At 43.1% G+C, this 13,449-nt stretch overlaps 1 protein-coding gene across 2 annotated transcripts in view; it reads left to right on the top strand.

Moving 5' to 3' along the window:
• fam49al (family with sequence similarity 49 member A, like) overlaps positions 1–13,449 on the top strand; it is a 32,323-nt gene that overhangs the window by 1,900 nt on the left and 16,974 nt on the right. Inside the window, exon 2 of one of the 2 annotated variants that reach the window (XM_031854319.1) lies at positions 11,418–11,508. The gene's annotated coding sequence lies outside the window, so the exon portion shown is untranslated. Of the gene's footprint in view, positions 1–11,417; positions 11,509–11,545; positions 13,003–13,449 lie in introns of those variants that run through there. The other variant, XM_031854318.1, reaches the window with a different exon arrangement.

Here is a 13,449-nt window from a genome sequence, read left to right on the forward strand (position 1 = left end):
CACACACACACACACACACACACACACACACACACACACACACACACTAATTTGGTTTAGAAGGAGGTCATGCTGTCGTACATTTCTGTACGTAGCTATACATACACTTATTCATCCGTGTGTGTGTGTGTGTGTGTGTATGTACATATCATTATTCATAGTATTGAATATCATACATTGTCTACATCAATAAATAGAGAAAATATATGCTTTATGTTTAATTTACTGTTATTGGAAATGTGCTGACATACAGTAAGTGATATATAGGTTTCACAGTACACTGTATGAACATGAATCAAAATATGCAGATTCTAACCCATTTACTTGTACGAATAAGCAGCACGGTGCACTGAAACAGCAAATGTGTGTGTGCTCCAAGAACGCAAGTGTGTTAATCAATGTGTGTTTGTGTGTTTGTGTGTGTGTGTGTGTGTGTGTGTGTGTATAGGGTTTTTTTTTCCGGTCTAAAATGGAATAGTGGCTCCGATGGTATTTACTCTGCTGTTGCTAGGACACTCCCTTTGAACATTTTAACAGAGCCTTCTCATTGGCCTGCCGCGATGATGCAAGATTCCCTCATCCCAAATCTTTCCTGAGCGCCCATAGAAACATGCCCGTCTGCATTTCCTCCTCTCTTCTCACTCCTTCTCTGTCACTCTTTGTCTCACACCCCCTCATCTCCTCGCTCTCTCTCTTTCATGTCAATCATGCACTATCTCCCTTTATTCATCGCTCTCGCTCCGTCATTAACTCATTCATTACTCCCTGCTCCCACTATTTATTTCCTTCCAAGCCCCTCTGTTCAGTCTTTATCAACTCGGTACATTCTGTCACTTCCTTCACCCCCATCTAGTCAAAAGATTCTCAGCGCAAAATGGTGTTGGCAGCATGTGGCCGTGTCATTCATTCTGTCCTGCTGTCTTCCAGAGGATTAGTGCTCTGTGTGTCTCACAATGTACCATGTCCTCTGTCCATATGAGGTGCAGGATCTTATTAGGTTGCCTTAGCATGTGTCAGGATTATCAGGTTTGACAAGGCAGAAGACAGGAATGGGGGTTGGGGTGTCAAGGTGGTGGATGCTCTCTTTATATTTCTCTTAATGCACGTCACCTTGTGTATTTCAAGCTTTTCTCCTCAACAATATGCACAGATAATTAATGTCGTAACTGCAATTACCCCAAGTTCACAGCTACACAACATGTCCCATGATGACATGTGTTTCACGCTACAGATGTGTTTAATCTTATGGCTCCCGCATGTCGGTTATTTCACGTTGAGGGACTGGGAATAGAGAATGGGGGTATGTAAGGGTGTAAGAGGATGGGTAGTGGTTGTCTTGTTTGCTGCTTCTCGCAGTATTTGTCGCCTTTAAAGCACGAGTCAACACAGCCCATCAGGTGTAATGATGTGTAATGATCTCTCCCAGCCTTCACTGAACTAGACATGACTGAGGTCGCATCATAACCCTCACCGGCAGTCTATGAATAAGGCATGAGTGACACGTCAATGACACGGAAATGTTTTGCAGCTACTCCAAAGTGTCACGGTTCACGCCTGAAAACGTGTTTTTGTCAAAACATTTTGACACCGAAGAGACGCTGATAGGACAGCCTGAAGGAGCATCTCAAAGAAAGCGTAGCATCAAAATGAAAGTTAGAGACACGAGGACATTTGGTGCTACCTGCATCGTTTGATGAAGCAGGGATGTTAATATTATCTTCTAGCATTTTAAAGTTTTACTTGCAAATTTTGCCATTAAAATGTGTGCTTTTTTAAACCCAAACCATCCCTGAACATCCTTTTCATGATTTAATGGTGGATTATTGCTCTTTTTACTGGCAACCATGTTGCTTTCAATCCTTTGATTAAAGTACAACATCATCCTTATGTTTGTCCATGTGGCCAAACTGATTTCCTCAAAAATGCCCGACAAACCACATTTAATCTAAACACTCGTAATCTTGTTGACTGGCTGACCCGTCTGTCCGGCTCTAACGTCTGTCTTTCAAACATCTGTCACTTGAGCTTTGATCCTTGCTGTTGATGATCCTTTGTGTTTTCACTGAAGTTCAGAGGTCGGATGAGACTAGAGCAGCAGCCAGGGTTGAGATAAGTTTGGAATTTGAGATGTGATCCGTCTCCACCTGGTAATCTTGTGGTTTTTAAACCAGTATTGTCAGAAATCTGGGATTACTCCCTCGGAGCAGAGATGATCCTGTTAAAAGGGGACGGGGTGGCGTGAGGGAGGGTGCAGGCTGGTGAGGGAGGCGCCAGCATGCAGAAGGTTATATCTATGCAAGAAGAATATTTAGTATACTGTACAACTTTGTCAGAGATTTGCAGACCAAAGAGAATTTGGGGATGCTGCCAGCATGTGGACATGTATATATGCAATCGTACAATAACGCAACATTTTCGGAAATGTGCTTTTCTGCTTTCTTTGCTGAGAGTTAGATAAAAGAAGATCAATACCACTCGCGTGTCTGCCTGATAGATGTAAGGCTTCAGTCAGCAGCTGCTTAGCTTAACTGAGCATAAAGACTGCAGGAAGCTGGGGGAAACAGCTGACCCGGCTCCGTCCAAACGGAGCAAAATCCACCTGCCAGCACCTGTAAAGCTCAATAAGACTTTATGTCTTGTCTCGTTGTGGTTTTAGAGTGGGCTTGAATGTTCTCGGCCGGGAACTGTAACTTATTGAAATCTCTGTTGGTTGCCTGGCAACTTCAAAATAACGACACTTTGGTTTTTTTGTACAGAATAAACAATAACAATATAATGTATTAACTGCAGAGCTTTCGAGGTGCTGGAAGACAGGTTTTGTTAGTTTTGTATCAAGCCAGGCTTGCTGCTTCCTGTCTTTATGCTAAGCTAAGCTCGAAATGAGCAATTCTTTAATTTCCCACACGTCTATGAAGTAACTCACTGAACCAGTGAGGAAATAGATTTTGGAGACGGTGAGATTAAATTCACATTGACAAGGGAGCCAAGATCTGATAACTCTTTGATCATACTACCTAACTCACGATGCTGACTGGCACTTGTGGAGACTACTGAAAAGTCTTATTAAAATCATCCTTGTTACGGGTGTCCTGCTGAAACTCCTTGAAATATGTGATATTATATCCAGTAAGATACGGAGACAGGCCACAGTGAATCCTCTCCTGCCTCTGGGAGTCTGCGTCTAACCAGACATGACTTGGCTTGTCAAACTCTCTCTTTCGATGGCAATAAAAGAGGAGATGGTGAATTTCTGGATGTAATCAGATTACTTCAGATCTGCTCTCCGAGGACTTCCTACAGTATCGTGGGCCTGTTGTCTGTTGATCAGATCAATTGCTGTCCACTAACGTCAATAAACAGCACAAACGCCCGCCCTCTGGTCATATTTAAGATCAATAACCCCAATTCAATGGGAAGGTGAAGCCAATTAAGGCCGATGGATGGCTAAAGAAAGCAGAGCGGGAAGAGAGGAAGCGAGACAGTATTGCAATTAATGTGTAATAAGTGAAGAGGCAAAATATCTACTAAGCAATGGTATCTCAATCAAGGCTCCAGCTCTGTTAATAAATTCTGCCGAATAATATAACTGACTGTTTATCTCAAGCCTCAGTAACCAAATACACTAAAATGAGAGCGGAACCCTTTGACTATCTCGTATTAAAAACAGAGTGCATTTAGTGTACTAGTCATGATATTTGTTTGACTACGGTGCTCATGATGGTGTCTTTTCTTCAGTTGACCGTTGGCTAACAGCCCGAACAGCGATTCTCCAATCATAGCTCAGCAATCGTAACCAGGCACAACTAGTCCGTCGCTCTCTGGAAAGAAAAATACTTCAAGACTATCAAAAGGTTTGGTCATTTTTTTTATACGTGAGATGTGTGTATCTTATGCTTCAGGGTAAGCTGCAATCGTTAGCATGCCTGGCTAACTAGCTTGTTATTGATAGTGCAGCGCTACTTCCACAACCAAAGCAACATATCATGAACAAACAAGAAGGACACTTGGAGAACCCAGATCTCGTAATTTAACGAAAGTTTCATGAACTTCAGGAAAGTAGCTTTTTTGTAATCCTGATAAGACAGACAAACCAACCAAGCCGAAAACATAAACTCCACTTGGCAGAGGTAAATAAAACTGAAACCATTTTTTTATTTTATTCTGCTAATAAGGCATAAATAAAACCACCATAACCTCTGTGTTGCTCGTCCAAGTATATCTCTCTGTAAAATGAGCTAATAAATGGTTATGTCACAGCAGAAATACTGTCTGATCTTAAAATGATCATATTGTCCCGTTATACTAAGGCCAACCAGCTCTACCCTGCAGTACAAAAACATGGACCACCAACTGATGAACAACCTGCTTTTGTCTACGTGTGAAATCAAGGATCAATTGTTTATAAAATTACCAAAAATTTGGAGTGACAGGCTGATCATCGCTATCATTGTAAATGTGTTGTGCAAGAACGTGAAGCTTGACAACAGAAAGGAAGGAGGGGGTTGGGCTTAGTGAACGGTTAATTCTCATTTCATTATCATCTCTGTATGTCTTTGTATATTGATATCTTTGTGTGTGTGTGTGTGTGTGTGTGTGTGTGTGTGTGTCCACATGTGTGTATGCCAGATTGGCCGTGGGTGCTGGCAACCATGCTTGTGTCCAGTGTTTGATCAGGCTTGTGAGACGATATACACAAACACTCAACATCTTTGTTTGTTTTACCTTTCTGTGCACACAAACACACACTTGCTCACACAAACACACACTTGCTCACTAATTAGTTCAGCTCGAGCCAGGGAGCATTCATGTTCTCTATATATATATATATCATTCTTTTTGCACCAAACAACAAAGAAAGAATCGGTATTTAACTCAAAAATAAATCACTGGAGAGAAATAAACCACAACAACAGCCAAGATCTCAAACTTTCACACTGGGGATCCACCAGAACGTCACAAATCGACTTTTCTTTTAGTTCATTCTCATCCTGTTCCATCTTTTTTTTTTTTCTCAGCGTCATCTTGAGCCCATACGTTACATCGCAGCCAATTTCCTATATTTGAGAGCTGCTGCTGCTGCTGCTATTCTGCCCCTCCCAGTGGGACCAGGAATAGTGTACCACTGCATCCTCTGCCATGCGAGACACACTGCAGCAGTGTGATGGAGCATCGTCTCCTCCAAGGACATGCCGTCTCATCCCGGTATGTAGAGGGTGGACGACTTCGACGCACCGAGCTGCATATATAGTTTCTAGGTCACGCTGGTCTCCGAGGTCACCCCATTCATTCATTCATTCTCTGTGGTCATGTGGTCCTGTGTCCAATTTCCACACTACATAGTAACCAGGATGTACAACAACCAAGAATAAATAGTCCTTTTATTTTCATTCCATTATTCTCTCCGTCGCCAATTTTGTTTCTGGTCTTTCTTTAGTTTTTGTCAGCAGCTTTCGGGTGAGGTTGTTATTTTGTAAGTCACGTTTCTATCACGCCAACATGCTTTTCAGTCAGCTGTGATATTCGTTTCTAAGAGCAGTTAACTTAACGTTTGTCACATTGTAGAACTAAACTTGGCTGTTGTGAGTCGGTTTACAACAACATGTACCTGCTGCGTCGGTTTTTCTCTCATAATTTTCTCGCTCTGGAAAACGACGTCGTCATTCTTAGTCCCACCTACAAGACTCAGTTTGTGCCAGTACGATCATCAACCGTCCAATAAAGGCAAAGAAAGACAGAAAAATAATCTTTAAAAAGAAAAATAGAGTTGGAACACCCCAGAATGAGAAAGTAGGAATTTAGATGTCTGACTGCTACACAAACCGGTCATATAATTGTGTTAAAGAAGAGAACAACGGCTGACGTACATGATGGCAGTCAAGAGAGCGGGGAAGTGAACAGACAGAAAGACGGACACTGAATGGGCTGAAAGAGTGAAGGAGAGAGGAGAATCACAACGAGACAGCAGGTAGTTAAGTTCAAACTGCCTTTATGTACTGTTTTATGGAAGTCCTTGTCGCTCACTCTCTGTTATACACACAGACACAAATGTTTAGCTATCTCCACAAGAGGGAACTTGCGACCCTCTTGTGCATGTGTGCACCTCTGTGTCTGTCCACGGCTAATCTCGCATTCTTCTGCAGCAAACTGCCTTACATATTTTGCATGTCCAGTTATGGCTGCATGCTCAAGAACCTCTTGTGGTTGCAGGGACTCACACTTTCTCAAAACATCTTTTGTTGCCTGTTTTATACTGCCATTGACTGCCTGCTGACTCATCACTCACTACTCTTAACAGACCCTCGGCCAATAGGAGACACTAGTGATAACACAGCTGAGTGCATCACCGCTACTCTGCACCCACAGACAGTGTTTTAGATGGTGTTTGACTAGAACAACTACCAATAACCACACTGCTGAGTACATCGCTGCTATGTGGGCAAACAGCTTGGTGAGTTTCATTTAGTTTGTATGAAATGTCTTATATGACGACTACGCCGCCGCTTGTTTTTGAATTTAGTGTGTTTTACGACACCTTACAGCCCACTAGTGTATAGACTGGGGGTTAGCCAATTGTGGGATGTATTTATTCAATCACACACTGCAGTATTGGTCGTTGCAGACACACCTGGCGGAGATCTGCATTCTACTGAGTCTACCTTTCTAGTTCAATTTGATTCAAGTCAAACCAGTTCAGCGCAAATGAATTCAATTCTATTCCAGGTGGATATACACGCACACAAACAGAAACACATACTGTACCTACTCTCTGCTTACACACACACACACACACACACACACACACGACCCACATAAAGCAGTGTGTAAGCAGTCTGTCAGGGACAAAGAGTTTCTGGCTGTACAGACATATATCGCTTCTCTCTTTGTTTACAGATAGCAGGGGGTCAGGGAAGGACAAGGAAAGGGGGGGGGGGGGGGGTGCAACCATAGCCCCAGCAATGACAGTAACACAAGGGTATGCACATACACACATGATGAGCCCCCCTGCGAGTGTGTGTAGACCCCTAAAAGCCTATAGCGCTTCCTTTGATAGCAGCTAATTGGCATCCCACATCACAAATAAGGATAACAAGAGCTTACTGTATATTCACTCCTCCTCTGACAGCCAAAGCTCTGAGAGGAAACTGTTGTTAAAAATGAAACTCAAAGCTGAATTTTTTACAACTCGGCTTTTCCAAGGTTCAAAACGCCCAAGAGCCAAATTGTGGTATTCAAATATTAATGGCTGCATTAAATATACGGCATCTATTCATCTCTGTGGTGAAGAAAAGGACGAAAACGGAGCATGAAATTGGAATTTTACGACCAATAATCCCTCGTGCTGGACCCTCTGTCAAACAGGATACTGCAAATAGCCAATGCAAATACACATAATGCATATAAACCTTCATAATATCTACATGATAGAGACATTAGAGCTCGGTTTTTATCCACCTCTGAGCAAATAAGCCTTGAAATCCATCCGTTGCTGCCTCAGTTCTTTATTTCAACTGAAAGAATGATCAAACTGAAGCTTGTTCACAATGAAAATGGATTCAAGTACCAGCCTAAACATGCCATACCCTCTCTCTCGCTGACACTCTCACTCTATCCACCCCTTTCTCTTTGTCAGCCTCGCAGCACAGAATCACAATGCTCATTTGCAATCGCCCTTTCATAAGGCACTGTGCACTGCTCTGGACTCAGCCAGTGTGTGTGTGTGTGTGTGAGGGAGAGAGAGAGAGAGAGTGATAGAGAGTGATAGAGAGAAGGGGGAGGGGTGATGCTGAAGAATCGTAACCTCCTCATTCCATTTTCCGCTCTTTTTTGCTATTTGGCGCTTCATCCTTTGCTCTCACGCTCAGCCAATCTCCCCTTTTATTCTCCTTTGCTCCTCACCTCAGGGACGGCAGTAACTAATTGTGTGTGAATGTGTGTCTGTGAGTGTGTGTGTGTGTGTGTCTCTAGGCCTGAGGCAAATTGGCTGTAGCATTCCATCGGCGGTCAATCTTTACCGTTGGGTATAGCTGGGTTTGACACTGCCACCTCCCATTAGACTCCTCAAACTAGCTCTTTGTCTCCTCTCCTCTTCTCTCATCTCCTTTCCCTCTCCTCTCTTGTACTGTCTTTTTATGTCTTCTCCTTTACTTTTTCTGACTTAACTTTTCCTTTCCGCTCCATTCCTATTCTGTCTTCTCCTTACCTTCCTCTCCTCTCCACTATTCTCCTCTGCTTTTCTGTTTTCTCATCTTTTCTTTCCCTTTCCGTCTTTCCTTTTTCCTCTCCTTTCCTTTCTCACTCCTTTTCCGCATTGTCCTCTCCTCTCCTCTTCTCTCCCGTCCTTCTTTCTCTCATCTCATCTCCTCCCACAGATCTGTCCTCCAGTATGTAATCATCCATTTTCCCTCCCACCTATCACCAGCATTCGGATGATGCATACTTACATCAATATACAGTAAAGTAACACTGCGCATTATACATTTCACATTTCCTCCAAACAAAGCAGAGGATTAACTGAGTTTAGGTGGGTGTGTAGAGTTCATCCCCTTCTTTTCCTCTCCTGTCTCTCAAAACACACGTACGTGTGATTTATCCGCAGCCTCCTGCACTCATCTCTACCTTCAGGGACAATATGCCGAGAACAAAGAAGGAGAGGATGTAAAAGACCCACAAACAGAGGAAGAGGTCAAAAGGGTGTGCGGCGAGAAGATGAGTGAACGAACGGCTGCAGAAAAGAGAGAATAGGAATAATAACCAGTGGGTTTGGACTCTCAACTAAACGGGCAGATGTCTGCATACAATGATTCTGTGATCTCTTACTTTCTCCCTTTCCTCCCCCTCAGACTCTCTCGCCATCTCTTTCTGAGATCGCGGTAAAAGCAGCTATATATTTAAAGGCTTGTCCCTCTGATTGGTCAGACTTCTCTCTCAGTGTCTGCTCACTGGAGGCTGCAGAGTAGTCGAATATTTGATTAGCGGGACACTGATTCATGACGGGGCTCATTAAGTGACAGCTCCGATATCAAAGTCTTCCAGGAATCTGATCGCATTAGTTTTGACTTTAAATACTTCAAAACAAAAAAATTGTATCCGCAAAGACTAGAGACAAATTAAAGGTAAAACCCAATACATCTGTGGAGAAACAACAAATCCATATGCAACTGGACAGGGCAGTGTTCACCGAATGTGTCGTAAAGATGATATGAATGAATCTATGCATGCACGGCGTCGCTGACATGTCTAAAACCGACGCTACAGGGGTACGTGGAGCTGACTGAGCATGAGTCTTCCGAACAGTATCCCCTCACTTGGTGTTTCTGATAATGGGAGATGATGACACGTCGTTCCCAACTCTCTCATAGCTGATCAGCTGATCTGGTGGCTCTAAAGGCCACAACATAAGTGTGTTTTAAAAATAATTAAATTCAATCAAAACCACTCGTTATCTTGACTCACTGTGACTCACGTGACAAAATGTCAACACTTCCTTTTAGTTTCGCACAGGACAGGATGAAAGTCCTGTACTTGTTTGTTTTCCTCCCCGGTGTTTTGATTGAACTGTATTATAAAATATGAAAATTTGAATCAAAGTTTAAACGTGACTCAGATAAACTAAATGTGATCAAAGTGTATGTAGTTGCATCTCAAACCCTCATATAGCAAGTACGGAGACGGAAGTTGAAGTTTGTGTATAGATCCGTTTAAACAGCAGTGCTGAGAAAGCAAACAAGTGGCAGGGAGCTCTAATGGCAAATTAAAGCACTCAACTAATTAACAGAATTGAAAATGGTAATCCATCAAACTGTGTAGTCAGGGCCCTGAAGCAGGAGTAAAATTATATGTCTGCTTTCAATTTGATGTGAAAATACATTAATATTCATGACAGCTGCTGGCCTTTCATTAATGATACCCTCTACCTTAAACAACTTCTTCTCCGTGGTTCCAAACATGAGGAAATGCACATGATGGGAGTTTCTGAGGGGCTTTCACTGTTGACTCATGAGACTCATAGCAGACACAGTTTTTACCAATTCACGTCAGTTTTAAAGTGCAACGGGTAGAAAACTTTAACTCAGAAAGATGTAGTTTCCCTTAACTCTGTCCACACGCGTTAACATCAGTGTCATAGTTCAGGTCTTCACCTCTCTTGACCTCAGCATCCTGTGCAGTACTTGATCTTTGCCCTTTCACTGAGAGGAGAGGTCAATAAGCGTTAGGCAATTTACTTTAAGGGAACACAGAGTCTAAATAAAAATCTCTATTTAAGGTAAAATACATGTAATTACAGGAGTGGATGGTCTGGTTTACAACCTTTGAGAGGAGGAGAGTATTGTCCATCCATCCATCCATCCATCTGGCCATCCAATCCACCTGATTGCGAACCCTGAACGGTACCCGACTGTGTCGCCATGAGAATAAGAGGCTGTGTTTCCCTGGCAACTATTCTTCAAAGGCCCGCACCTCTCTGCTGTCTGCACTCTCTCTTGATGAGATTTGATGATGCAAGAGCAGCAGCAGTTGTGTTAATAGTTACACCAGTCAGCGGGTAAGACGGCGCTGGAGTTGTTAGAGCCACACAATGACTGAGATAAGCTTAATGAGCTCGATCCATTATCGAAGTGTAGAAAATGGGAGAGAAAGAAACACCTTCTAGGTTCTCAGATTAGACTGATGTAGCTTTTGGAAGCGAAATACTGATGATTTTGGTTTGAGTACCTCTTTTGTTTCTGACTAGGATCCACAAGTGCTTTAATGCTGGGTAGAAACTTTATAGCTCATATTATCACCTGAATCTGCAGTTCCTCTAAGCACTGCTGAGCTTTGAGCTTGTTTCAGCGCACTGTTTCAGCGTTCTGGTCACCAAAAAGACCAAAATATTGTTTTGGTTTTTACTGTTTTGTTCACTCCCCCTCATCAGTCAGGTGTTTTCAGTGAAAGAAGAAGCTCTAAAGAACCACCTCTATAGCACCAAATGGCAGAAAGAGTTAGCTGTTACTCAATCAGTTTAAGAGATTATATGTTAGTGCTGTGATAACTGCTTGTTTTTGCCGCCCCCAATTGGACAAAAACAGCTATTGCAGGTTTGAACTAAACATCTTTTAGACGTAGAAGCAGGTTAAATATGTGTGTCAAGTTTCACTGGAAAGCTAGCCAACGTTAGTTAAAATCATATCCTCACCTGAAGGCAAACTAGCACTAGCCTGATTACATAATTATTGTATAATCTTTTGTTCTTATGTTAATTTGCCCTTCATAGCCCTTTCTTTGTCCACGCTTTTCTTTGCCATGCCAAGCACTCAATGCTTCTTAAAACCAAAAACATCTACATTCCTGCTTTTCTCAACACTCTAGTGTACACGATGTTGAATTTTATGTTAATTTCTCTTTCTGTCTTGTCCATCTGTCCGTCTCTTTGTCAGGTGGTGGGTGCTGATGCTGTAACCACTGTGAGGAGCTGACAAGCCCTGGTTGATGCAGTGAAGTGTTCCAGAGGGATAAACACAAGCGAAGGTAGGAATGAAAAATGCTGAGAGAAAAAAAATTATGTAAAAAAAAAAAAGAAAAAAGAACAGCAGCTGAAAAATAAGGACACGGCAGAGAAACACCATATGGAGGAGTCGGAGAGCGGAGGGATGGATGGACAATTTAGGAATAAGGAAACGGGTGATGGGTAGAGAGGAAAGATGAGAGCTAGACAGTCGCTGCATCAGTTGTGTACAGTACAGCTGCTGCATCGGTTTGATTCACAGGCCACTGAAACACTGGAGAGTCAGCCAGTGTGACAGAAAGAGAGATCATTGTGGTTTCAAGGCAGAGAGAAAGACACACAGATGGAGAAAGGGAGTGCAGATGGTAATGGTGAGTTAATAGTGGTTCGGACTTGGCAAAGACGATCAGTGCTGTTTCTGTGCTCAGTAAATCCACACTGGTGAGGCTCCTGGGCTGTAACAGGAGGAATCTTTCAATAAGAGCTGAAAAGGAAGCTAAGAGGCCTCGCTGCGACCAGGTTTGCTTTTCAGCCGCCGTGCGGGAGCCGAGCCGTGTCTTTATTAAGACTCGAGGAGCCCCTTCGGTTTGGTTTCTCTTGCCGGACTACAGATGAGAGCTGTGTGCTGCGCAGTTGCATAAGACGAGCACTTTGCTCCACTTTCACGCCGGCTGACTGCAAACGTTGTGTGTTGAAGAGAAATTGAAACCAGTGGCCAACAAACACACTTCCTAATTCACAGAATGCCATGCCATGTTAATGCTCAGACAGTGAGCATGTGATACATCTAACAGCTTTTTTTATGTACATTATGGACGCCAGTTTAAGAGGGAAAGGTGTGTTTGCCACTTAGGTTTGTTTGCACCTTAGGGCCACCAGTGAGACTGAACGGCACCGCGACATAGACGTGTGACAAGACAAGTGCAGAGGAGCCGGGAGAGTGCTGCTGAGTGGTGAAATGGAGAAGTGAGGCAGAGAGGAGAGCTGGAGGGGATATTTTTGAGGAACCCATTCTGACGTCAGAGACGAAAAGACTTTTCTCTGTTTGTGTAAGTGTTAAAAAAGATACCGACACACAACAAGGACGATACAGCCAGAGAGGGGAATAAAAAAGGCAGAAATGCAAATAACATATCTTATTCTCTTAATACCAACAACTCACCCAACAGAGTATCTTCTTCTACAAACAACTTGAAATAAAGAGAAGCATCAAGCACACACAGACCAAATAGAGCAAACCACAAGCCTTTAAATAGATGGCTGAAAAAGAGAAGTGTGAAGTGGACGGAGATCCACAGAGTCAGGGGAAAAAAGAGCGAGAGCAGAAGTTTACATCAGTCTCTACGCAGAGCGGCAACCAGTGCCACCGTGGGACTGCAGTCGTCACTCAGAGCCGGGCTAACCTGGGATTTAATAACAGCAACGACTTCACAAAGCAGGGAGGACAAGGACAGCAGGAGGACAGGAGACGAAACTAGAGATAAAAGGAAGAGGTTTATCACGCGTAGGAAAAGAGGGTAAGAAGAGAGACGGTTAGTTTCTTGATTTCCTGTTTTAAGGTTTAGTGAGTTTTTGTGTTCTGTAATTAATACAGAGACTGATTGCTGGTTAACCACTAAAGATTGGTGCATCAACCACCGTTGTAAGCAACTGACCCAGTGTGTGCGGCAGAGCTGGATGCTTTTTCATTTTTTATTTTTTTTTTATCTTCTGCTGAGACGTGCAGACGATATCACCAGGCCAACAGTATCCTGGCAACCATCAGCCGAGCGCTGCTCTCAGGATGGACCACATGCTGCTCCAGACTCTGTGTGTGTGTGTGGAGTGTGTGTGTGTGCGTGTGAACGCTGTACCTCTAACACACACACACACACACACACACACTCACCTGCTCACAACAGAGAGCTTTCATTGCTTCATATGAGGCTCCGATTTGAATCTCAGCCTGATTCTCTTTTTTTTAT

The sequence above is a fragment of the Anarrhichthys ocellatus genome, unplaced genomic scaffold (assembly GCF_004355925.1).
Source record: "Anarrhichthys ocellatus isolate YVR2014 unplaced genomic scaffold, GSC_Weel_1.0 scaffold14, whole genome shotgun sequence".
NCBI lineage: Eukaryota > Metazoa > Chordata > Actinopteri > Perciformes > Anarhichadidae > Anarrhichthys > Anarrhichthys ocellatus.